General features: G+C 43.8%; 1 long non-coding RNA gene across 7 annotated transcripts in view; it reads left to right on the plus strand.

Annotated features, from left to right (window-relative positions):
• Positions 1-1957: 1957 nt before the first annotated feature.
• LOC141578014 (uncharacterized) overlaps positions 1958-25892 on the plus strand; it is a 56758-nt gene continuing 32823 nt past the window's right edge. For 5 of the 7 annotated variants that reach the window (XR_012507871.1, XR_012507873.1, XR_012507868.1 and 2 more), the window contains exons 1-2: positions 1958-2148; positions 23601-23786. This is a non-coding gene — a long non-coding RNA (uncharacterized LOC141578014). Of the gene's footprint in view, positions 2149-8116; positions 8210-20023; positions 20107-23600; positions 23787-25892 lie in introns of those variants that run through there. The other 2 variants (XR_012507870.1, XR_012507869.1) reach the window with 2 other exon arrangements.

A 25892-nucleotide genomic window follows, 5' to 3' on the forward strand; every position in this document is an offset into this window, starting at 1 on the left:
AATGTAGGTTCCCCTGTACTTGTAGGAGATAATATGCGGAGGACCTATGGACACTTTGCCCAATTTTCCTTAATGGTTCCATCTTGCAAAGTTGGGGTACAATTCATTACTGACTTACTAACCCTTTCAGGTTTGTGTTATTGCCCTCATTTCTATCTATGATTAAACTGGGGCTTAGAGAAGCACACAGGCCTGCCCAGGTCACCCACATGTTTAGTGTGTAGTCGGGTGTAACGTGGGCTTGGGATTTCCAGGAAGTACCATTATGATGGTCTGTGGCAGGGAGCAGCATTCACTTTGCTTGTTTATTCATTCATTGAACATTTATTGAGTAAACTCTGTGGGTCAGATGCTTTCACAGGCTTATCTGATTCTTCAGCAGTACTGAGAATCAAGTATTGTTTTGTTTTTTTAATCTGAGAAAATTAGCTCTGAGAGTTTATAACACCCCTCAAAGGAAATATAGCTCATAAAGGAGGGATAGTAAATTTGTACAGTCCCCCCTCTTTATGCAGGTGGTACCCTAGGCATTTTACATTTGCAAACTTCCGTAATCCAGATATATTCTTGTAAGGCAGGGATTTTTTTTAAATTGAAGTATAGTCGTTTACAATGTTGTGTCAATTGCAAGGTGTTTTTTGAATTTTGAATTAAAAAATATTTTTTGAGAAGGGTAATTAGGTTTATTCATTTGTTTCATTTTTTAAAATGAGGTACAGGGGATTGAACCCAGGACCTCGTACATGTTATGTATGTGCTCTACCACTGAACTGTACCCTCCTCCACAAGGCAAGTTTTCTTATCCATTATTCTGCAGTTTAGGAGTTCAAATAAATTGGTGTTGAAATCCAGATCTTTTGATCCTACTGCGGTTCTTTTCTTTATAATCTGCTGAAGGGGGTTGGGGAAAGCAGTTCCTTTGTTCATTTCTTTATTCAGCAGTGTTGAGCACTGACTTTGCATCAGGGTCTTGCTAGGTGCTTGGAAACAGTAAACAAGAGATGACCCTTCTGTGCAGGGGCAGGAAGCCTAGACCAAAAGCTGGGTAATGTGATTCGAGCTACGGTATCCATGTACAGACTCTGAGGACAAACTGTACCCCCGGCTTTGCTTGTGCTTCCCTTTCCTTCTGGCTGGTACACACCAGGTCACCGCAACCCAGAGGCGCCCGCAGCCCACAGCACAGTATTTACCTCGATCTCCTCTCCCCTCTCTGCAGGGCCTGCAACATGAGCATCCCTGACTACGTGCAGTGTGCTGAGGAATACGAGACTCTCCCCGTGGTCTTCCAACCCGTGGGGATCATTTCAGACGACAATTTCTTTTGCATCTATAAACGAATCTCCTTGGTGAGCCAGATCAGACCGTGCGGCTCCCAGTGGGCACTCTGTATCCACTACAGGCACCACTATGCGTTCGAGAATGCGTGGAGTGACTTCCAGACCCACCGCACGGTCATGGGCCTTGTCACCATTACCGACTGCCTCTCGGCCAAGGCCTTCGAGAAGCTCCATGTGCAGAGGAGCTGTATGGCACCTCGCTTAATGACTCTCAGCTCTTTGTCTTTGTGCTGCATGGGGAGGTAGCCGAGCAGCTGCGCACCGACGTGGACTTCAAACTACGAGGACTGCAGGGTGGTGGAGAAGAGGATCAAGGACTTCACTGAGTCACTCTTCATCTTGCTCAAGTCCAAGTGGCTGGATGGGACCCCAACAAGTCTGGGGAAAGGATCCCCCTCCTCTGCACCTTGTTTGAGAAGGAGGACTTCATGGGACTGGACACAGACAGCAGGTAAGTCTACCTGGAGGCCCGGCCACCCTGGCTGTGTGCCGGGTTCCTTCCCTACATCCAGGAAGGGATCAGCAAGGAAGAGGGCTGTCTTGTACCCAAGGGCGGAGGGAGGTGCAGCCCGACGGTTTACAGACATTTAAAAGTGAATCTGCCTTTGTTTCAGAGAGATCCTTTTAGGGTCAGTGTGGAGACTTCCTCCAGCTTTTCAGCCAGGACCCCTGGTGGGACCCCTGGAGTTGCTGTCCAATAGAGTAGCCACAGCCACTGATGCTATGAGCGCTGGGGAAGAGGCTGGTCTGAGCTGAGATGTGCTGTAGGTCAAATGCACATCAGACGCTGAGACTTGTCTAGTAAAAAGTATGTAAACTATCTTGTTACTTTCATATATTGATTACATGTCAAAATGATACTATTTTACATACAGCAGATTAAGTAAGATCTGTTCTTAAAATCAGTTTCTAGTATCTGTTTTTTGTTTGTTTGATTGGTTCTTTGTTTACCGTTTTAAATGTGGCAACTGAAGCTTTCTTTAAATGGCTCTCATTTCAATTTTGTTAGGCAGCCTGTCCTGGGACATTCTCATCCCTTTGCTTATAGATGAGATGCTGAATCCCGAGAGGCCGAACGAGTCACTGGTTGTGCTGGGTCTGGAGCCGGTGTCTCCTGCCTCCCAGGCCCAGCACCTGCTGGGTTCAGGCCCTCTCTTCCTCCCCGACAGCCATCATGCCAAGTTAGGACATCAGAAACACCTCCAGGGAATTCCGGATGAACTCCTTATGCAGGGAAAGGCGTATCACGGAGTATGAGACAAAGCAGGGAAAGATTCATCCTCACTTTGTCCCTGTGATTAAGTCAACGGCCCCACTTTTGCCTTGGAAGTGCAGACGAGCTCTCCTGGGCTTACTACCCCCCACCTTCTGCTCTGTTTCCCCGTGTATCTATCATGCTTTCCCTCGGTCAGAAGAGGTGAGATGCCTTTGCCCAGAAGTCGTTCCCCTTTGCTGGGGAGATTGAGGGAAGCTGTGCCCCCACGGCCAACGGCCTCGGGCCTTGAGTCTGGAGGGCACTCATGGCGGTACCACAGGTGACGGTCGGAGGACCTGGCACGTGCTGCCGGGCCCGCTGTGGAGGCAGTGCTCTGTGATTCATGAACTTACCTAAGATCAAATCCTACTTTCTGGTTGTTGGTAAGTTGGAGGAGAAAATGCCAGAGAATTGATAAAAAGAAAGTCCAGACCAGCCCTGTGAGTGAGAGGCACACGGGGCCCGAGTCCCACTTGCGTGTGGTGCCTGGCGGGCTCTGGATGAATTTTCTGTTCCTCCCGGACATACCTCTATGACTTTAGTAAGGGGTGAGACATGTAGTGGCCATGATCTGTATTTGTCCTTGCAGGGCCCTGTGATCTACACGCCCACACCCCCTTCTGCTCCTTGGGGATGAGGTGGCAGGTTTAGGTGCTTGGGCACTGCTATGGGCACAGCTGCCAGCATAGGGCTACACCGAGGCTGGCTCCGTTCACCTCAAATGTCACCTCCTGCTGAGCCCCCAGGCTTTAGTCAAGGTAGCTGCATCAGTGCAACGTAAGCAGGGACCATGTTCTCTCCCTGGACAGACTGGTGGGTGAGCAGTGGAAGCCTGGAGTCCTGCCCAAGCCCCATGGCTAGTGCCTCCTCTTTGTCATAGGAGGCACTGGTGACATTTTTGCTCAGCAACTGTTTGGTTCTGAGTCTCCAGACCCACCAGAGAATGCCAGCTTGTTTTTGCCTTTTGAACTCTGCCCTTGGGATTTGGCGGAGTAGCTGGATGTGTGCTTAGCCCATAGTGTTGACACTGTCACCATTGTTTACCCAGAACCTCGTGTACCAGGCATGGCTCTCGGCATCAAAATACAGCAGCCAATTAAACTCCCTCCTGGTGGATCTGTCTGTTTTGGTACCATAAGGGCTTAGCCAGCATCTGAACGTCAGTGAGATAACGCGGCCAGTGAGCTCGGGTCAAGCACGTTCTCCTCCAGTCACTTTTACTCCATTGTTGCTTTTATTATTCCACAGTCATTAATTTTTAAAACAATGCTTTGGTGCAGGAGCAGAGACTAATTCTCTCCTGCTACTCTCGTTGGGAGTGAGTAAAACTTTCCAGCCTGTAATGCGACCACATTTTGTGGCTTAAAAGCTGCCTAGATGCATGTAGGTGGAGTTTTGGTTAGGGGCACTGACGACGTTGGGATCCCCAAGCAGCGTCGCTCCCCTCAGGCCCCTGCCTTCCCTGGAGCAGGAGGTGAGGGTGGGTCTCACCATCCCCGCGTTCCTGGCCTCACAGACTCACGTAAATTCTTGTACTTGCTGTCAAAGTCATTCTTGTTCTTGTGTGTTTCTAATTTTCGCTTGTTCCTCTTTTCCTTTTTCTTTATTCCTTTTTCTCTTGTACCGTGCAGTTGCGTCTGAAAAGGTGGCTGTGCATATCCTGCATTGGAAATAGCTAGATCGCCCTCCGTGCTGTCTCCATTGCTTTAAGGAGCAGAAACATTTCAGCTGCCTTGATCCATGCATTATCCTAGTCATCTTGTTATTTTCTAATTTTTTGGAATATTGCTTTGTTAGCACATCACCCACTGGTGTTTGATACCTGTGAAAATCTTTGCTTTGAGGAACCTGTTTGGTCCTACTTATATTTGGTGACAAATGCACCCTTATTCAATTAGTTTGATTGTTTTGAAGAAGTGAGATGCGAATTGATTTAGGCGGCTGTTGAGGGTTTCTTTTCATGGTGTATTTAATCTTGTCAAGTCAAAGTCTGCAGCATCTTGCTCGATTCCTGCTTTTACACAAACGTGCTCAGCACGCGGTTCCTGGCTGTCTCTGTGTGACGTGCGTGACGGCGCTTCCTGACCGGCAGTCACTGGTGAGGAAGCGGCAGGCTCGGGGGTGAGCAGCTGCAGGGGACATTGTTGGAGGAATCAGTCACCATTTGGTTATTTTTTTTTTTTTGCATTCAACTTCCCCGTGCCATTTACTTTATTTTTCCTTCATAAAGGGGCAGAAGTGGGTCTAAAATCCATGCCACTCTTTTGTTCCCTTTACTAGGCTGGTTTTTCTTAGTACCAGGACAACATGGCCTTCTTCTAAGTAGCTGGCTCACATGGATCTGGTGGACACAGGGACTATTAAAGGGACCGTAGCTTCCTCTCTGCTCCAGCCAGTGGGCATTCAGAGCCGGGTCTGTGGTTTGCCTCAGCAGCCGTGCAGGCCTCCCTGCACCTGCCTCTACTTTTAACCCATGTTGGCATTAAAGAGCTGACTCCATGTTTGTTGCAGCTGACGTCCCCCACTGACGGCCGTGTCGTTAGTTTGCGGTAGTGAGTCTCCAACCCCAAGTCAGCCATGAAGGAAGATGTTTTGGCCAATCTAAGACCTTGGATTCTCACCCCTACCCTTGTTCATCTCACCCAGGGGAAGGGTTTGGCCACCACCATCATGCTGATCATGAGGCCTTGTTTCTTCTTTCATGCTCTAGTCCAAATGTGGACACTTCATCCTTCACTGACTTGGTCTCGCTTGATACAGGCCAGACATTCTGAAAGAGTCCATCACATTCTCGGGGGGAACAGAACAGAAGTAAGTCTCGCAAGTAGAAGGAGTCTAGGCTGTCCGGGTTGGCAAATGCAGGCTGGGATCTGTGATTGGTGGGCTGTGCCCTGGACACAGGTCTTTCCCGTGGCTCACGAGCGCCCAGGGGTCGGAGTGAAGACAGCCTTGCTTGGGCTTCTCCATCCTCATCTGCTCAGTGGCAAGTGTGTCTGCTAATAGGAGCTCCAACAGACCTCGGGACCTTCAAAGCTCAGATCACGGGAGAACTTTGAGTCCCTTCTCCAGGGCCTCCTTTGTGAGAATCCAGTGCCTTCTGAGGTGACCGGTGGCAGGAGATGCCTCCCCCTCCAGGGAGCACCCTTCGGAGGACTGTGACTCAGTGCACCTTGCTGTGAGCTTGTGGGGATCCGGCCGTCGTCCCTGCAGAACCAGTCTTGAGATGGGCTTAGCGACGGAAATGACAGGACTAATAATCCAGGCCAGGGCTGGAGGGAGGGAACAGGGGAAATTGAATGTGACCTCAAACACCTAGGTGAGTGCTGGGTCTGTTACTAAAATGGGGAGCATGGGAGGTACCTTCCATAAATTGAATTCCAGAGTAAATCTTGGACATGAGGCATTTTTAAGATGCGATTTTTCGTCCAAGTTTGGACTTCATAGAGGCACTCGGGTCAATGAGCCTGGGGCTGAGTTGAAGGAGCCGGACTAGAGATACACGTTGGGAGTCGTCATTCTTAGCTGGTGTTCACAGCCGCGCATGTGAATTAGATCATCTTGAGAGCTGCAGACTGAGGCTGAGGGGGGGCAGGGCTGTGCCTGGGTTGGAGGAAAGCCCAGACCATGCAGCTTTCGTGTGTCAGTCAGCGGCGTTTGGGATTTTCAGGGCAATGTCATTTATCCTTAAGGGGCCGGGGGGTGGGCAGGGCCAGCCAGGAAGAAATCTGAATGGAGGGTCGTGGCCACGTGTGTGTCTTGGGAAGTTGCAGAGTCTGCAGGGTCCGGGAGGGTAGACTCCTCAGAAGCTGGAGTTGGATTGGGGCGTGGGTTGAAGGTAGTCACACTAACATATCAGGGAGGGAAGAAGGCCTAGGGAGTCCCCGCTCTTCCTGACTCGCTTTCCAATGAACAGAAGGCAGACAGAGGATCTGAGGTGAGAAGGGATGGGCGCTGGGAGAGGAGCCAACCTGGAGAATGGTGCTTGAAAAATTCTGGAATAGTCTCCCTGCAAAATAGAGGTTAAAAAAATCCAGACTCTTAAGAACATTGATAGTGACTGGGGAGGAGGCAGTTGTTTTTCTGGCCCCCTAAGGGTAAGGCATGTATCCAGGGATACACAGAATATTCGGGCAGTCTATTCCGGGCATTTGGTACCGGGTAAACAGCACAAGTTTAAAGGGGGACAAGGGCAGCGGAGGGAAACTAGCCAGGCCCCGTGTCAGGTACCAGTCGGCCGCCCTACTTGCGTGTTGCATTCACATCCATGCCTCCCAGGTGGGCGGTGGCAGCCCCCTTTTGAGGATTGGCAAGCCTTCTCAGAGGGGTTAAGTTATTGGTCCATTTAGAGGGTAGTAAATGCTGTAACAGGATTCAAGCAGGGTCTTGTCAGACTTCAAGGGCGTGTTTTCTCTACTAATTCCGGTACCTCACTGTTGTACGTGAAATTGTGAAGTGGGTCAGTTTTGGGGCCTTTCAGAAAAAGTACGATTTAAATGCCTCAGGACTGATTCACAAAGCTCTGTGTTCTTTGATTGTTCTGAAGCACCGCAGTGTTTTACGCCCCACAGATGTAAGGTCTTACTCCTTTGACGATGAAGTGGTTGCAAATGATGTACAGGTGCAAAACCAGACTTAGCAGCTTCTGAAGGGAAACTTTCCAATTCTCCCTTGATAGACTTTCTTCTACGGGATGTAGCTGTGCTGCAGCATAGGCCTGAGCTGTCCGTATGGATTGTGGGTTTGATATCCAAATTTAGCATAAAACAGTCAGATGAAGAAAATCAACGTTCACAATTTATTTTTGGGTTTCATTAGACAAGATATACTATCAGGTAATGGCCCATATAGCTAATGAAATTGAGTACAGAACATTGAATTTCTTACTTCTTATTTAGAGTTTTCTTACTGCATAAGTTTGCCTGCTTTGGAACATCAGCTCCTCCACAAGGGCGCTTGTCAGTTTGTTGGTGTGATTGCATTTACACAGTGAATGTAATCTGGGCTTCCTCAGCCCAAACTCTCCAGTGCAGAATCACGGGCTGTAGCCATCTCTTAGTCACGCAAAAACTTCTAAAATTATATGATGCCAGAAAAGAAAGAAGAGAGAGAGAGAGAGATTGCCTTTATCAAAATTCCTTTCAATTCTGACTGCAAACTGTTGTTGAGCAGCTCTGGTTTCCTTTGGATATGAATATATACATTTCTTTGCATGTAACCTGGGTTTTGGACTAGAACACCAAGTCCTTGCTTTCCGCAAGCCACAAAAATAGTAGCCAAATTGCACACATGTGAAATATTTTATTCTTTTTCTGAGAAAGAATCCTTGAATTTGGGACTTCAGGTGTTATTTTTGCTTTTTGCTTCTCCCACCCCTCTTGTAATATCTCACTCCTTCCCAAGTGGCCCCCAATAGGTCGTGGTCCCAAAGGAGCAAGCAAACACCCAGTTGGTCCCCATGCAGTGCTGCTATAGAGGGAGCCCTGCCAAGACCTAAAGGATATTATCAGAGAGGGCTTCCTGGAAGAAATGGGCTCTACATTCATTTGTGAAGACAGAGTAAGGGTCAGCCAGTAGAAAGCATGAAGACTGTGGCTCATGTGGCAGAGCAGCCCGGGTAGAGGCCTGGAGGCTTGTGCGGTGGGGACTCGGGGAGAGTGCCATGTGTGGTCCAGGGTTGTGGGTGCCCCTGCTGGGGAGGACACTGGTGAGGGCCTGGGGTGGAGGGCTTTCGAAGAGCTTGGGTTTTACTAGAACTGACAGAGGAGGCAGTGAAGGGTGTCAGCAGGAAGTGACCCTCAGGAAAGGTACTTCTGGATTTGCTTCTGATATTCTACAGTAAGAAAGGTCGGGGCGGACGAGAGCAGGTCTTGCTGTCCCTTTGAGACCCACCCCATCATTCATTTATTCATAACATGCACACTTCTGAGTGTCTAGGGGAGAGAGGTTGGACCCACATTAGTAAGCAAAATATTCCTTGGGAGCTTAGCAGTGTCAGAGGTTGACTTAGCCTAGAATGTTCTAGGAACAGAGGAACAAATTGCGGAGGTTGGAGGGAGGGAAGGCTTCCTTGAGAAACAGTCAAAATGAGCCTGGAGGCAAGTGGGAAGTAGGAGCAGATCAGGGGGCCCCTGAGGTCACTGGGGACCTGGGTACTGAGGTGAGGATGGGCGAGCAGGTTCGGGGGTGGGGCTAGAACTCTACCAGGGAGCCTCTGAAGGGTTTGAAGTGGGGTGATGTAATCAAATTTATGCTTTGGGAAGGCTGCCTTGGCTCCACGTGTGTGTGTGTGTGTGTGTGTGTGTGTGTGTGTGTGTAGCGGGGAAGGGGGGGTTGCCACCAACTGGGGAGTGACATTAGAAGACCATTCACAGGCTGGGAGGCCACAAGTGGGAGAGGGTCGTTGGGGCTGCTTGGGGACGGCAGGGGCCGTGTGGATGCCGGATTTCCTTATGGGGAGGGCTTGTTAGCTGGGCCGCCCTTGCGGCGCCTTTTGGCTTGAAGAAAACAGATGGAGGCCGCCAGGTGGACTTTCCTCTTCTCTTCTTCCCTGCCTTGTGTGATGATCTTAGCTCAGCCAAATTTGGAAGAGTAGAGCTAAGTTCCAGGGTAGCCCAGGACTTTGTTGAGCTCGTCCGAGTGAGATCTGATAGGATTTATGTTTGTGTTCAGATCTGCATGTTCACTTAGCTAGAAACGTCCTATCTTTTGAATTTCCATAGGGGTTTTTACTCTTGATAAAGATTGCTTTCTTGGTGAGAGGAAATTTAATACAGCTGTTGTCTTTCTCAAAAAAATCATATCTTTTAAGAAATTTAATATTCAAAAAATAGGAATATTTAAAAATGATAAAGTAAGGCTTTGGTGTAGTTTCTTTGGTTTCCTAGTTAATGTGGACTTAGAGCCTTTGCATTACTTAATAGCACATCCTTGTCAGTATTTAAAGGGCTGTTAGCGCCCCAGGCCCCACCTCTCAAAACATCATTAAAGTTTGCTCTGAAATAGTGAGGTCATAAAAGTTTTGTTTGCAGAAGCCAAACACTTGGTTTATAATATGAAGCATAGCTCCATTTTTAAAATAATAATAGGTTCAAAATTAAGAAAGTGGAAGATAATTGAGTTTTTTAAAAGCTGAAACATAATCTTTCTTGTGCTAATGTTGAACTGGAAATTTCGAAAATAAAAATCCTACTGTAATAACATCTACGTGGAATACATATATGCTTTCCCGTTTGAAAAATAAGTGCGCAGTGGTTTTCGAAGTCAGGAGCATTCCAGCTCAGATACTGGCATTGATGGTTGCTGGTTTTCAATGGCAGATCCTAAATTTGCCTTCTTAGCTTTTTTTTTTTTTTTTTTTTTGTAGTGAGAGGGTTGAGTAGTGCTTTGCCAGCATGATTTTGGGGCAATTTGGGGGCAGATGTTGTGAACCAGCAGTGAGATATTTCCATGCATTTTATTTTCTGGACATCACCAAGGCACATGTGGGGTTTGTGCCTGCAGGCTGGGATGCTGTAGGACTCCCTGGTCCATCACAGTTTTGTCCTGGAGCTGCTCTGGTCAGTGAATGATTTTCTGTGGCTTCAAGGTAAGGTGGTCTGATGCACATGATCAGATGTGTAGTTAAAGTGCTATTACATGAAATAAGAGAAACCTAGAAACATGAGGGAGGAGAATTGGCTGAGCTGATATCGGTGGGGAGTCTTCTTAGGTGACTCCCTCTCCGTGATTCCTGCCAATATCCTCCCCAGCCCTGCACGGTAGTCCTGCCGAAGCAAGCATGCACTTTGCTCAGAAACGGACTGAATTTCCTTGTGCCTCTGTTTGTTGGCTTTTTTTTTTAAAGCACATCTTGCCCTTTGCTTAAATGCCACCCCTGCTAGTCACATCTTACACTCATTCTTCTGGATGTCGTCCATATATAGCTGCTGAATGGATGAACTGAATGTAGTATCTTCATGTAGTGGAACATTATTCATACGTAAGGGTGAATAAAAAGGAAAAAAAAATAAAGGGGAAGATGAAAAAGGCCACCTGTCCTGGGAAGTCCACCCTGACTGCTCAACCCACCCTTTTCCCTTTGAATCCCCACCCCTTATGCTCCACTCTAGTCTTTTTGATAGTACTTACCACCTTCTAATAAACTTTAACGTTTTCAAAAAAAAAAAAGAGAGAGATGCTGATACCTCTTCAACATGGAAAAGCCTTGATAATAGCACGTTAAGTGAAAGGAACCAGACATAAACGGCCACATATTGTTGACTTCAGTGATCTGAAATGCGCAGAATAAGCAAATGCAGAGGCAGAGAGCAGGTGATGGTTGCAAGGGGCTGGGTGGAGGGGGATTAGGGAATGACTGATAGTGACAGGGGGTTTCTTCTGGGATAATGGAGTGTTCTGGAAATAGATGGTGGTGAGGGCTGCACAACCATGAGTGTGCAGAAGACTGCTGAGTGCTGTCTCTGGGAGTGCCTGTGGTTGGGGTGGCTTTATTTTGTTCTCACCCTGCAATGTGAACTGTCATCTTGTGCTGAGGCAGTTCTACTCCTGTGAGTGGTGAGGCTCAGACACTTTGCAGAGTCATGTTTCTTTTCTCCCCCTTGCTGAGTGTAGGCAAAAAAGGTTTAAGACTGAGAAAGTGCTCCATCTGCAGAAATATCTTTCAGTTTTGCATGGTGTAAAAATCTTGAGAGCTTTTTAATCGTTGATGACAGTCTGTGAGGGGAAACAGCCCTTGAAGCCTGGGTGTGACCTGGAAGAGCCGCGCTTCCCTCCCTGACCTGGGTGGGGATTTCACCGCCGTTCAGGCAGTGAAGGGCCCAGACCCGAGAGCGTAGTTGACAATCGTGTATATTTACTTGTATTCGCTGCTTCATCTTGGATATTAATTTCAAGCTGAGTCAGTTTGTGGCGGCAGCCTCATCCTACATCAGGAATTTATAGTATCTGCTCTTTGAAGTGGAGACCAGACAGACTTTTATTATTTAACAGTCTCCCTTAAATTGATATCTCAGATTCCTTTGTAAAAATTAAAACAGCAGAAATACACACGTCCTTTAATGCCAGTCTGACCTGGATCGGGTTTAGTCTCTGTGCCTTAGTGGCCTTAACTGCGGGTGGGGAAGATGATAACAGTGCTTCCCTCAGAGGGCCTGGTGAGGGGGGAGTGAGAAGCACAAATTGAGGACTTACACGAGATGCTCATGAATGTCCGAAGTTAGTGCTCTCAGCCTGGTGAGGCCTCAGGAGCAGAGATGTCAGAACAGAGCATTCCTAGCCGGAGCTCGATCCGTGTTGGCAGCTGTTATGATCACTATCACCACTGTGGGTTATCAGGTAGTTTTAAGACTTGGTAATATGAATTCTTGAATAATGTTAAAAGACTAGACATCTCGGATCCAGTTTACATAGTTTTCAAGATTTCCTCTGAGAAATGGATGTTTTATTCCCCATCAGAAGTCTGAGTTGAGTCTCTAAAAAAATTCTGTATTCCTCCATCTTTTTGCTTTAATTCTCCATTTCTTAAAAAAAAAAGTTTTTAAATGGAGTTACTGGGGACTGAACTTAGGGCCGCATACATGCTAAGCACATACTCTCCCAAATGAGGTATAATCTCCCCCATAATTCTTTCTAAACTTTACTTTCTTAGTATTCAGAAGTTAGAGGCCTCTAATTCTTTTTCTGGAGACTTGTCCATGAACCTGTAAATCTATTATTAATGGACAAATCTTGGTTTATTAAAAAAATCAATAAAATATTCTGCAATCCATCCAAAAGAAAATGCTCATTGATTTAAATGTTTCTCCTTTATGGTGATTTCTACTTTCTGGTCTAGCTTAATTTATTAACAACCATCCTTATCATCATAATGACCAACCTCGCTCTGAGTGGACACCTGCCGAAGGCTAAAATGCTTTCCTCATGTTTTACTTCATAGCAGGTGTTTGAGGGTAGGTATCAGTGTCTCATTTTTTGCAGCTGAGGGATTGAGAGATGGAGCAGCTTGTCCCAAATTACACACAGCTGGCAGTGGCTAGTTCAGTGCTGGAACCCTGGCTGCACAGGATGCATTTTTAATTGCTCCTGTAATCAGCCTCCCGTTGAGTGTTTTCCCGAAATCCTGTGACTCCATAAATGGCCAATTTTAGTGATCTCAGCCTGATGAGGACTTCAAAGGAGAGACACCAGTGAGAATGTGAGACAGAGTGGCATAAATTAAAATTGTACATTTTTACAAAAGTTTTATTCTCAGGTAATGACTTAAAAGTTAGTTTTTTTTTAATTTTAGTGCTCTGTGAGCACTAAAAACAAAACATTAAAAATAATTGTAGTGCAAAAGAGAAGTGGGCTTTGAAAGTCCAATCATTGCTAGTGATGTTACTTGCTTTTCTCTAGTGGCCCTTATTGACAGAAATACTTAGAAAGACTGAATTGGTTTTATGTAGTCTTAATATGGAAGAAAAGATTGTCAGTGAATATTGTAAGTAAAATCATTACTCTTTCTTTCCTGATGATGAATAGGTAAGTTGTTTTTATGGCTTAAGTACATTTCCTCATTTGTGAAATTTGAGTAATATCGTTTTCCTTGTCTGTGAGAGTTAGACGCCTTGTATACAAAGCACCCAAGGGGTGCTTAATAAAAATGTGCTGTCACAATGACAGGTATTTTAGAAGGATCAACTCTGAATACTAAAGGGGGTGGCTTATTTCTGATGCATATTCAATATGTATATATATGATATATATGAATATGGCTTAAAGTAACAAGGATTCATTTAATTTTTTTAGTGCACTATGAAGTTTTAATGAAATCTTTATCATTCTATTGAGACAGGGACTAGTTAAATTGCCTTAAGCAGACGACCTTGAAGATTATTTACACAGAATATGTATTGTTACAACTCAGAATTCATGTTGCCGTGTAACATCCACTCAGATATTTAAATTCGTGGATTCTGACCAGATCCATTAAGTTTAGAAAAATCCACATTTATCATTTTCAGGGAATAATCTTCTGTCTTTTGTGATTAAAGAAAATTTTCATTTTTTTCCTGCACTTTTAACAGGTTTAAAATATCAAAACATTGATTTGACATGTAACTTTTTTAATAGAATAAATCTCATGCTGTTTTAATATGTAAATAAATGTTTTTGTATTTCAACAAACTTTTACGATTTCCTGGCTCTTTGAGAAGTATTTTGCAAGATACTTAGATTGCCTACTGTTGGAAAAATGCAGACGTTATTTTATGATTATAGGCCTAGTAAAGATCTGTTGGTTTTTGCTACAGTGCAAGACATGAGGCCTAGGAGAGCTTTGCTGCCGATTGCCAGGAGGACAGATCCCAGGTCTCAGTCTCCCCTTCTGTAAACTGAAGAGGCTGGACTGGTTTCTTTCCTCCTCTAAGATGAGTTTCCATAAGCCTATGTCTTTTGTTTATATTCAGGAGTATTAGCAATATCAGATTAAATACTGAATACCCTTCCCTTACCCCAAAACAAAGTGCAGTATGTGCTACAGAAGCTTTTAGTTATCTGATTCTCGTTTCTGATCCTACAGGCAATTTTGTGTTGCATGTTTCCCGGTAACCTGGAAGGTCTTTTTAGCCATAGGTGGCTCTGTTGCACCTTCTTACCTTCTTAATTTTCCTGTTTGTTAAAGAAAGCTTAAACAACGTTATTTTATTTTGATTTCTTTGCTTAATGCTTCAGAATAGCACAGTCTCCATTATGTCTGTCTACCTGGAAAAATTATTCTCCTTATATCTTAGTTTTATTCTGTCATCTCGCTGTGAACATCTCAGACTTGCTGTGCAAACAATGGCAAATTCGGACTTTTCTTCCAGTGCTAGAAACCAGTGAGCCGGGAATTTATAAAACAGCTAGAAGTGGCCTCTGGAGCACCTTAAAGCTGAAAAGTGTACTGGGTTCCCTGAGTATTGACCCCGCCGCTGTGTGTTAATTGGTGGTAGGAGATTTGGTACATATATGAAGGGGTGTAGTTTTTTGACTTGGCTTTGCGTGCACGCGCTGCCACTGAGCCACGTGAGCCTAAGTCAGTTCGTTCTGAGATTTCCCTCGTCTGTGAGATGGGGATGTTCATATCTGCTTTGTAGAATTGTGAGAATTAGTAATTATGTAAACTGTTTACCACAGTGGGTATGTCAAGAGGGCTCGTAATCTTTAGCTACTGTTTTGTGAGAAGCCATCATTTGATAGTCTTTGGCAATTACTAAGAAACAGGAAAATAAGGAAAGCTGGTTTTATGATGAAAGATATTTGAGGAGGTTCCATAGTTCCTATACCCATAATTTAGCATCAGCAAAGTCAGAAGTGTTACACAGTCGCCCTGAACCAACGTTAAGCCACAGAATTTTTTGTTACTTCAAATATGTTGAGGCTTAAGGGGATCCAATACTTATACACATGTTGTCTCCAGCAGCCAACTGAGAGATGACAGAAAAGAGTAAGCAGGCGATATATGTCTTCTTTTTTACTGATGAAGCCACGTACTCCATGAACTTCAGGGCTGTGGAAAATGCGTGTCATTATACTGTGTCCCAGAACTAGAGACTCACCCTGTCCCAGGTAACTCTGGGCCACAGCGAGCCTTCCCTTGAGAGGACCTGCCCCATCATGCACAGGGCTGTCCTGCCATGGAGCTGAGCATCCCGTGTGCTTCCCAAGTGTGGCCAGCACTGGAAGGAAAGGAACGGTTTCACATACCCTGCTTGTCTCTCCGGAATCACACCTCACCCTGTTAGTGTGACGAGGGCTAGCTTTGAGCCATGGGTCTGTGGTGTGGAGAAGCACTCTCCGTGGCCAAGAGGAGTGGGGAGGAGGCGTCCCCTCCCTCAGTTTAAACAGGTGGTGGTATGGAACAGAAGGGTGCTCCCCAAGAGTTTATAAAAGGAGAAATAAGGATTTTCTTTGGGACTTAGTCTAGCCAGGAAACACAGAAGATGATTAGAAAGGAGACTTGTAAATCACTTTAATATTAAGTTGACATTTGTTGAGCACCAATAATGTGCTACATTCTTTTCTGAGAGTTTTACAGAAATGAATCCTTCAATCTTCTCAACAATGGAGTAAGGAATGTTTGATTTTTATCCCAGGTTTACAGTGTGGAAACTGAGGCACACAGAGGGTAAGTTGGCCAAGGTCACAGAGCTAGTAAGTGGCAGAGCTGGTATTTAAACTCTGGCTGTCTGGTTTTGAGGCTCCCAGGGATGGGCTTTGGGTGTTTAGAGGTATCTGCATACCTGGATCTCTGTACATCTGTGCATCAGTAAGCCCAGAAAGGACAGAGAAAGGAGATTCACACAGTTGCTCACAGTCGTGTCTCGGCCACTGTCCATGAAGAGTGCACCATGATTAGCGTTGTTTTCCAGGCAGTAGATCTGTTGGTATAACAGAAATTTAGTCCATTGAGTTAATCTAGAAATCCTTACTGCTCTGCTTCTGTCCATGTTTGCCATGTTACTGCCTGCCCGTGGTTAGGCCGTGGAGGAAAAACTGTTCTCATGGTTGAACTCTGATATTTCAGTCTGGTTCATAGTTTCACATATTCTGTTACATTAATAAGTTAAGTTTCTGGTTTTCTTGCATCAGTGTCTCATGCGTTTGGTTAATGTGAAACCAGTCCATGGGAGCCCAGGGGTGCTGACGGTATAATTTCTGAGCATGTTGTGGCACTTCTACACGTGCAGTCCTGACTGGAGGATGTCCGCCTTCCTCACTGATTTCTCCCAAGAGCAGGGTCCTATCCCATCCCTGGATGTGACGCTGGGAGCTCTGTGTGTAGGCCAGTCAGCGGCCAATTCCACCAATCAGAAAATGATGAAGTACCCAGAAGTGGGTTTAATAGAAGAAAAGGGCTTCCAGGTAGTCCAATGGGCTGTTCGAGTCCATTTGGTGAAAAGCTGTTCACTGTCTGTGGTTGAGCTGATTCTTTGCTGTTGAAAAGTCTGGATTAGATGAAGGGATTTTAAAAAGCAGAAAGGAGTGATTTCAGGTGGTACGTCCACACCGGTGAGAATTGATGGATGACCGCCTGTGTGAGGCATAGACAGAGTCTTACAAACTTCATAAAACAGCTTTAAAAGCTCTGCCATCTGAGTGCACTTCATAAGGGGTCCAGATCATCACTGGTCATGCTGTGAGGGCAAATAACTGATGATGGCATAAAGGACACGGAGGCATCAAAAAGGTCTCAGTCATGTTCCCTTTTTAAAGAATGTGGCACAGTGTAATATATTTGAGCTGGTTTTTCACTGAACAATTTTTCGTGTTTTCTAGGTCTCCCAGCTCCTGAAGTTTCCACGCAGCTGCATGTCCCCTCGCTGCAGCTCTGTCAGCACTTGTCCTGGGCTGACGTGTTGTCACGGGGAGCAGGACGGTCAGCGTCCCCGGCTCCTCCGAGCTCCGTCTCCTCATCCCCAGTGCTGGGCTTCTCATCCATGTCTACTTAGAAGGGTTGCTGAGAACCACACGTGATGGTTGTCAGGGGTGATTTGTGGTTGTCCCTGTGTTTGACATATAGTCAGTATTTGATAGTAACACATGTTTTTTATTATAGTTCTGGCTTCTACATTGCAGTGGTTTTTAGTCTGCATTTTTTTATAACTTTTTTCTTATTTTTAAATAAGCACTTTTTTTGGGGGGGGGGAATTACTGGGGATTGAAGCCAGCACATTGTGCATGCTAAGCAGGTGCTCTACAACTGAGTAATACCCACCCTCCTTGTCTGCACTTAAAAATAAATATTGCAATACACAAAATAGCTCTTAAACACCATCATGGGACCTATTTTCTGTATAGACAATGGAATACATATGCTATTTCAATAAGAATAAATGTTGGGACTTACCTTTCTCAATCTGTTTACTTGTTTAAAAACGATCATAGCTAGTGATAAACACGAGTCTTGGATACAGCACTTCTTAGGATCTGTTTTGACATCATGGGAAATTACATTCTACAGAGAAGGCAAATTGGGTCTCATTGATATTTGGATGATTTAGCAGATGATCAAGTCTTTCAAACTTGACAGTTTTGTATTTTAAACTAACTGCAAAGTTATCTTCTAGAAGTTGGAATTCCTAAGTTTGTGAAGTGCTCAGTAATTCAGTGTGTATGTGTTTGTGTCTGTGTGAACGTGTTTGTGTGTGATTTCAGGAAGGTAGAAATAAGTTCCATGTAGCCCTCTGATACCTTCCTCCTCCAGTTCAAGATGTAGGCATATATTTACACAAGTAAATTAATATTCTTTAGTCATTTGATATATTGGTGGGAATATGAGGTTCTCACACTTGTTTCAGAAGGGTTGGGGAGCATCAGGTTTGAAAACAGGAGGGGAAAGAGGCAGGGTGGCCCTTCACACTTTGTGCAGGATTTGAGGAACAGTAGCTTTCTTTTTTCTTTTATTCTAAAACAAACTGGCGCTGAATTGTAACATACTATGACTCAGAATTGCTTTCCTGATAAGATACAACTGCCTCAGAGTTTTCAAGGCAACATGAATGATGAAATCCGTTTTAGGAGTTATCTTTAAAGTAGTGTTAATTTTCAAGTAAAAGGCTATAGCCTGTTCTTTCTTCGAAGGGTAAAAGACGTTCTCATTGATCCAAGTGCATGATCAATGTGCTTAGTTTCTTTGGGGTTTTTTTCTTTTTTTTTAAGTGCTTGTTTCATTGTGGTTTGAATGAATGTTTAAAATTTCTGAATTTTGTTCTTTAGAACATGCTGATTTATCAGAACTGTTAAAAACCTGATTGATCTTTCGTCTTTGTTTGGAGGGGCACCCTTTTGATTTCTGTTGTCTGTTAAAGAGGGAAATTCTTCCTCTAGCCTGCAGATCATTAAGTGAATGGTTTGCAGTGTGCCTTTAAAATTCTTTGAATGCTTTGAGCATGCTTGTCTAGTGAATTTTGAATTGACTCATAGTAATGACTTTGCTTTGATTCTGTGGCTTTTGCTCCTCTCCGCAAGAATTTGAATTCTCTGTTGCATTTTGTATACGTGTTTTTAACAGGGGAAGAAATTTTGCATTTTTTACAGAGCTGGGTTTTCCTATCCCCTCTGAATGCCATCTATACTTGATACAATAAAAATCTGTTATTGCAGTGCTTAATTATTTCATAAACTAATTTTTGGCTTAATCAGACGCAATGAGAAAGAGTGATAATAAAATATATGAAAACCTTCCTTCCTTTGAAGAATAGAAATGAGGTGGTCAGGCTCACGCATGCTTTGTGCTTGACACACTTACTTTCATGTCATTGTGTATCATGATTCGGAGATGGAGTTGCTTCAGGTTTTATAGATTTTTGTTTGAACATTTTTGTTGAATTCTTTCTCCAGGCTGATGTTTACTGTTGGGTTTGTGGAAAGCGTAGAAGGGAAACAAATTCTTTGTTTTATTTTCAGGAGGCCTGAGTTGCTGATGAGAAAAGAGTTGAGGGTGGGTTGAGGAACAGAGTGACACTCCCTCTCCTCCCGGCTGAAACTGATGAACAATGAAATCAATTAAGTGTATCAGTATTTGACCAAGAGAATTCAGCGAGCCCAAACTGGCAAGTTATGCCCAATGGAAAGTACTGAATTCACCTGCAGAATTAGGTGCTTTGCCAATTAGAAGCAGCTTAGAGCAATCAGAAAAATTAGTTCATATGATGAGATATAAAAGAATGTAATATCTTCTATTTCTGAAACTTTTCTTTGTTAAGTTGTGTAGAGCTAAAATTAAGTTTCAAGCACCAGGAGTTAAGAGTCTGGGTGGTTCTGTGGGATCGTTAGTCAGGGATGTGTCTAGATCCTGCTAGAGTGTCTGAAGGTGGCAGGAAAAGACCCAGGGCTAGGATTTGTTATCCTAGGGTGTCCTCCATAATGGTTCCCTAATGGTTACATGTGGGAACCCAAGATTAGGTTAAATTGTAACAGACCCCAGCCGCCTGTCAATGTTCAGAAGAAAAATGTGTGCTTAGTAACTGCTTTGCAAGCAGGAGCCTGTGCATCCTCACTCCTGTCTCCTTGCCTTAAAAAGCAGAGACAATGCTTTGCTTGCATAGTTGATGCTTTAGATAGCACTCTGCTCATTTCAAAGCAAGGACCCAGGCCCTCAGCTATAAAAGCTGGGCTTGTGTGCTTTTAGATAGTCTATTATCCCCAAAACAAGGACCTGGCTGGTCTCGTGGTCTGCTTTGTAATTCACATATCTAAAGAATATATCTTATTCCCCTCACCCCATGACTTCCCTAAAGATACACTAAGCCTTTGTACTCATTGTGGATTCTACAATCTCTGTCTCCTCCTGTCTTTCCTCAAGTTCCTACTTACTATCACACAACTGTTAATGACTTTTTCCTTTCGTTATACACAGTAAATATAGGAGCATTTGAGAGGCTTGTGGAGTTGGCTCCCTACTCCTTCTCTTTTTCTGGACTTTTCCCACAGAGTCTTGAATAATCATTCCATGTCGGTACGACTTCTGCCAGCCATAACCCACAGTTCCAGGTGAGAATGATGCAGGCTTTATCTCTCCTACCCAAGGGAGAGAGAGAAGAGAATTGAGATCTGCTCCCTTGTGGTCCCTTCTTCCCCAGGGCCACTCCAGTTCACCTGCAGCCTTCTGGCCTCTGCTGTCAGGGCCTCTGTCCCAGGACTGACTGCAGCCATTTTTTCCCTTGCCAACATTTCCTGTGCCTTTCAGAAGTTGGTCTCTTCTCTACAATTCAACCCTGGCAGATGTGATGGTGGTCAGCGTGCTGGTGGGCAGTCACCTGGGGACTCCCAGGAGCCATGCTGATTCTCCTGAGTCTCTCATTCGGGGTTACAGAACTGTCGAGCACCGGAGGAAGCCCATTCACGTGAGGGCAGCGCAGCATTGCATCACTTTCATTTTATTTTTGAAATTTCAGTGGAGAAATTATTTGTAGCAAACTGTTCCAGTTTTTTGGCTGACTGCTTTCCTCACCACCATTTCCTTGTTGGATGTGGTGCTTGTTTTAAGAACCAGGTTTCTTCTCTGGTTATTTCTAGCAGGTGGGCTTGCCGAATCCTTGATCTGCATTTGAAGCAGAATGCTTCATCTTGATGTCAAACTGATTTTCTTCATTCTGAATATTTCGTATACACTCAGCAACTGTTTCAAGTGAACTGCTCTTGTCCAGTTTCAGTTAACTCACATTTGCTGATCTCCTGCTTTCATGCTGAGGGCAGTTTCTTCTTCCTGTAATAAAAGTTAGCAATTTGCATCTACTATGGGAAGGTACTGGCCCGAGGTGCTTTTGTTCTTAACAGTTTTAATACAATTCACCCATTAATATTTACACCGGTTTTTACTCTATGCCAAGAATTGTGCATCCCAGTCAATCTTAGAATATTTTCATCCTCCTAACAGGAAACCCCATATGCATAAGCACTCATTCCCATCTTCCCCATCCTCCCCCAGCCCCAGGGAGCCACTCTTCTCTCTCTGTGGATTTGCCTGTGCTGGACATTTCATGTAAATCGAGTCAATTCATGTAAATGGAACCGTCTATTGTGACTGAATTCTTTCACACTGAGTAACGTTTTCAATGTTTGTCCATGTTGTTGCCTGGGTCAGTACTCCATGCTTTGCTATTGCTGAATAATATTCCACTGTATGGCTGGGCCCCTCTGTTTACCCATTCATCAGGTGATAGGCATTTTGGTTGTTTCTTCTTTTTGGCTGTGATGAATAATGGCACCGTGAACATTCCTGTAGGAGTTTTTATGTGGACATTTGTTTTCAGTTCTCTTACGTGTGTGCCCACAGAGCAGAATTGCTGGGTCATTCAGAAACCAACTGTTCAACTCTCTGAGGTCCTGCCAGGCTGTTTTCCAAAGTAGCCACGCAGCGTTACTTCTCACCAGCAAGGGCTGCTATCTCTGATTCCTGTTTGTCCTCATTAGTTCTTGTTATTCTTTTTTTAATTATAACCTAATGTAGTGAGTGTGAAGCGGTTTCTCCTAGTAGTTTTGACATGATTTCCCTTACAGCTAATGATTTTGAACATCGTTTCATTGTGCTTATTGGCCATTTGTATATTTTCCTTGAAAAATACCGTTTCGGATCCTTTATTCATTTTTTAATTTAGTTGTCTTTTTTGTTGAATTGTAGGAACTGTTTTTTATTTGGAGATACAAATTCCTAATCAGATAAATTATTTGAAAATATTTTCTCCTGAGTGTTGTTTTTTCACTTTCTGGATGGTGTCCTTTGAAGCAAAGTTTTAAATTTGATGAACTCAAATTTATCTCTTTTTCTTTTTTCCTTGTGCTTTTGGGGCAATATTTAAAATCTGAGGTATTTTATTTAAAATTTACATATAAAATATCTTAATTTTTAGGACCGTCCTAGGAGACGGGTGCTGTTGTTATCCCCAGTCTATGGATAGGAGGCTGAGATGCAGAAAATTTCACTGACTTATGAGTGTCAAAGCTACCCAGTGCTGTGGGAGTTCAGAGCCTCATGATTGTCCCCAAGCATCTGTGCTCTTCACCACCATGCTCCACTACTGCCTGGAATCGTTAATGAAAAAGTCTTTCATTTTTTGGTTTCTTGTTTGTTTGTTTTCTCATTGGGAACCTCATCTCCTCATTTTCCTTTCGGATATCAGTGTAGGTTTATTTTAGGTCTCATGTAGGCAGAAGAATTGCTATCATTTTACTTCTTTATTACTCACTCTCCGGTGATTATTGTTGCTATTTGACCTAATCAAGTCATGCTTAAGTCTTTCCTGCTCATGACACTGAAAGGAGTCATGACTTACAGAATGCTCAAAGAAGAAAATAATTGATTGATTTTATTTTGCTACCCAATCAAACCAATCAAATAAAAACCCCGGTGTTGACGCAGACGGTAAGCCCTCCAGAATAGGGTCACTGTCTTCCTTGTGTTTCGTTTGTTTGGTCACAGTGTCTGGATAGTGACTTGCTGTCCAGCAATTTTGTGAGGATACGATGTTCGTGAATCATTGTAAGGACAGAATTTTGACAACAGACTGTATTGGTCATTTCACGAGGGAAAAGATAATATAGAAATACTGCTCAGATCTATTTTAAAATTAAGTTTGGAATGTTGAGAAGAGTTCAAGAAACCATACAAAGATCTTTTTCACTTATTTTAGATCTATCTTAGGCATATTATGATTACATAGCAGAGTAACTTATCAACTAGTTTTGACTAGAGGGGTGTAATATTGATTATTTGTTTTAGTTGAAATATTCTACCTGGGAAAAAGTAATCAGTGCCCATAAATGAACAAATATGTTTGTATTTCTATGTAACATGGGAGCAGACTTCATATGTTTCTATATAATATATATGACTGTGTGTTTTAATCTTTCTGTCAGTGTATTTATAGTTTTTCTGCAATGTTCTAACTTAAGAATTCTTCTAAGAAAATCACCCCCGATTCTAGTGCAGTTTGTACTGTGTATCCTGTCTTATGCATGGGATTCCACTGTCTCCTCAGTGAGGAATTTCCTCCCCTACTGAGGTAGTAGCAGAGTTAAAGGAACTGTGATTTCTAGGCCTTTGCTCTCCATGTGTTTGCATTTGGCTGTCAATCGCGATTTTCCCTTTCTTGAATTTTCATTGTTCAATTAGAATTTTTGAAAATAAGTGTTAATATGTTGTATTTGTCTCCCTAGAAACTTGATGTGTTTGTGCTTTTCAGTTTTCAATTTCTTAAAAATGTAAATGCACTCGTTTTTAAGTAGTCCTTTTTCACTAGATATTTGTTTACCTCTTTATAGTTAGAATATATTATTTCCAATGAATGAATCGGTATGCATGTTTTAAAAGATAACTTACTTTTTATTTTCCTTATTATAACAATTATATTCATTCTAGAGAATTTAGAAAATAAGGATAAACACAGTAATAACTTAAAAATGGCCTCTAATCTCACCTAGAGATACAGTTGTAAAGTTTCAAATTGAGAATTACAAGTCCTCTCATGTTGTTCTTCTTTTTCAAGATCGTTTTGGTTACTGAGACCCTCGAATTCCCATATGAATTATAACAGCAGCTAATCAGTTTTTGCAGAGGAGCCCACTGGGATTGTGATCGAGACCACGTAGAATATACGGATCACTCTGGGGAGCACTGCCATTCCAAGAGCACTGTCTTCTGATCCAGGAATGTACGTGGCGTGTCTGTCCAGGTATTTTGGCCTTCTTTAATTTTTTTTCAGCAATGCTTTGAGTTTACAGAATATTATTTTACTTTTTTTCTTTGCCTTTATACTGAGGACAAGTGTGCAAGGTACCGGGATCAGAAGTGTATTTTAGCCCCGCCCCTTGCTGCCAACATGGTCGCTGCGCTCTTGCTTTGCCTTGTGTACAATCTTGCACAAAATAGGACCTCAGTAACTCTCTCTTGAATGAATGATTATATGATTGAAGGATGATGCTTGAGAGTCCTTGTGATGATTTTTTCCTCCAGCCTTTCCCCAATTCTTAACTATGCCCTTTCTCTTCCTAAACTCCAGCCTGGTTTTCAACCTGCCTGTGACATTGATTTTCCCTGTCTGTAGACTCTTCCTTTCACTGGTTCACGATAATGTTACATGTGGGCTGTGGAAACTTGCTAGATGTCAAGAAAGAGCAAATCCATTGCATGCTAGTATTTTTACAGTGTGGTATTTTTTATCGATTGAAATTAAATCAGGCTGACCCCCTGAGCCCTCCCGTGAGCTCTTTTCACTTTCCTACATCTGATACTGCTCTGGTTGCTACATGTGCCCTTCCCCCAGCCTTGGTTTTTGGGTTGAGTAAGTCATCATCAGTGGACCCCTCTCTTTAAAAGATGAAGAGAACATTGTCTCCTTCTCCCTGGTTGGGGACTTGGATGAGATGAGATACCAGATAAAGAATGGAGCTCCACCACATTCTGACCCCCGCTCTTTCCGTTCTTTTCTCCAGAGGAAAAGAGTACAATTCAACAGTATAAAGATTGATTGTGAGCTAATGAGATAGACAAGACAACCGAAAATTTATTAAATATCCTTTCATGGCAGAAACAAATGTATTATACACACAAAAAGCACATAAAGCAAGGTAGTACTGTGGTTACAAACATGGGTCTGAGATCGAGTCCTGCTCTGGAGTGACCAGTCCTGTGAGATGGAGAACTGGTAGGTCGGCTTAGGCTCTCCAGGACTGGTTTTCTGTCCTGCAGAGATGGGGCTCGCTAGGCTTCCCTCCCCCTTAGAGGTGCTGTGGGGTGTAACTGTCACGCGTGCACAACTGCTCGTTCCTCGTAAGTGCAGGATAGCATAGATTTTGCGGTGATGGCTTTATGACCGCCCCGTGTAGACTCTCAGTGCTCCAAAGGGATGCCTTGTGGTTTGGAGATGGGATTCTCATTTCTGTAAATACCCAAGGATTGTGGTATTGGGCCCTGCTGATTTGAATCTATTCTTTAGAAAGTACATATTGTAGATATATTTTTCAAGCATGTGTGCTTTATTTCTTTTATTATTTATAGTTCTACCCTCTCATCTCTTGGTGTGACTTTTCATGGAATCCAGGAAACAGTCCTAAGCTACCTGCCTCTTCACTCTTCTCCGTGGTGGTTTTCTTCCCTGACTAGAAGAGGGTTTTGCACAGGAAATTTTATTTGTTCCCCTTTTCCTGGAGTCTCTCTTTCGGTCTGCCCATCTCTCACCTGCCCATCTGTCCATTTATCTACCCACTCATTCTTCTGACTTGTTCCAAAAAGCATTTCAGGCAGCTTACAGAAGAACAGATACCAAATAAACAGGTTAGAAAATTGGGCCAAGTTCAAACTATGAGGCTAGGAGGCGAGCCTGTGTGATGGTTGCAGCCATGAGACACACGCCTCTGCCCTGTGACTTATAAGATCGACAGCATGAGTGTACCTGATGCTCCCAGCAGACACAGGGTAACAGGGTTTGTGGGAGATGCTCACTGGCTGTGAAATAAATAAGTGGCTCAGGAGAAGCCCAACCTTTCCAGCTACAAAGGCTTAGGAGAATATTTTGAGTGTCTTCCAAAATCAGGGTATTGCATTGTTTCTTTTGTCAGAGTTCTACGTATAGTTGGTTACATTCTATACCTGGAAATTTCTCCAGAACTTCTTACCAAGTGAGTGCCATTGCTCGGGAATGAGGTGGTTCTGCTCATTGACGGGGGTTGGCCAGAAACCGAAAATGACAGCTTCAAAGGAGCCTGGGATTTGTCAGTTATGTTTTGTCAGTGCTGTAGATTTCAGGAAATGCTTTCACACTTTCTCTCCATCTGAGGCG

Source organism: Camelus bactrianus, chromosome 6, assembly GCF_048773025.1.
Source record: "Camelus bactrianus isolate YW-2024 breed Bactrian camel chromosome 6, ASM4877302v1, whole genome shotgun sequence".
NCBI lineage: Eukaryota > Metazoa > Chordata > Mammalia > Artiodactyla > Camelidae > Camelus > Camelus bactrianus.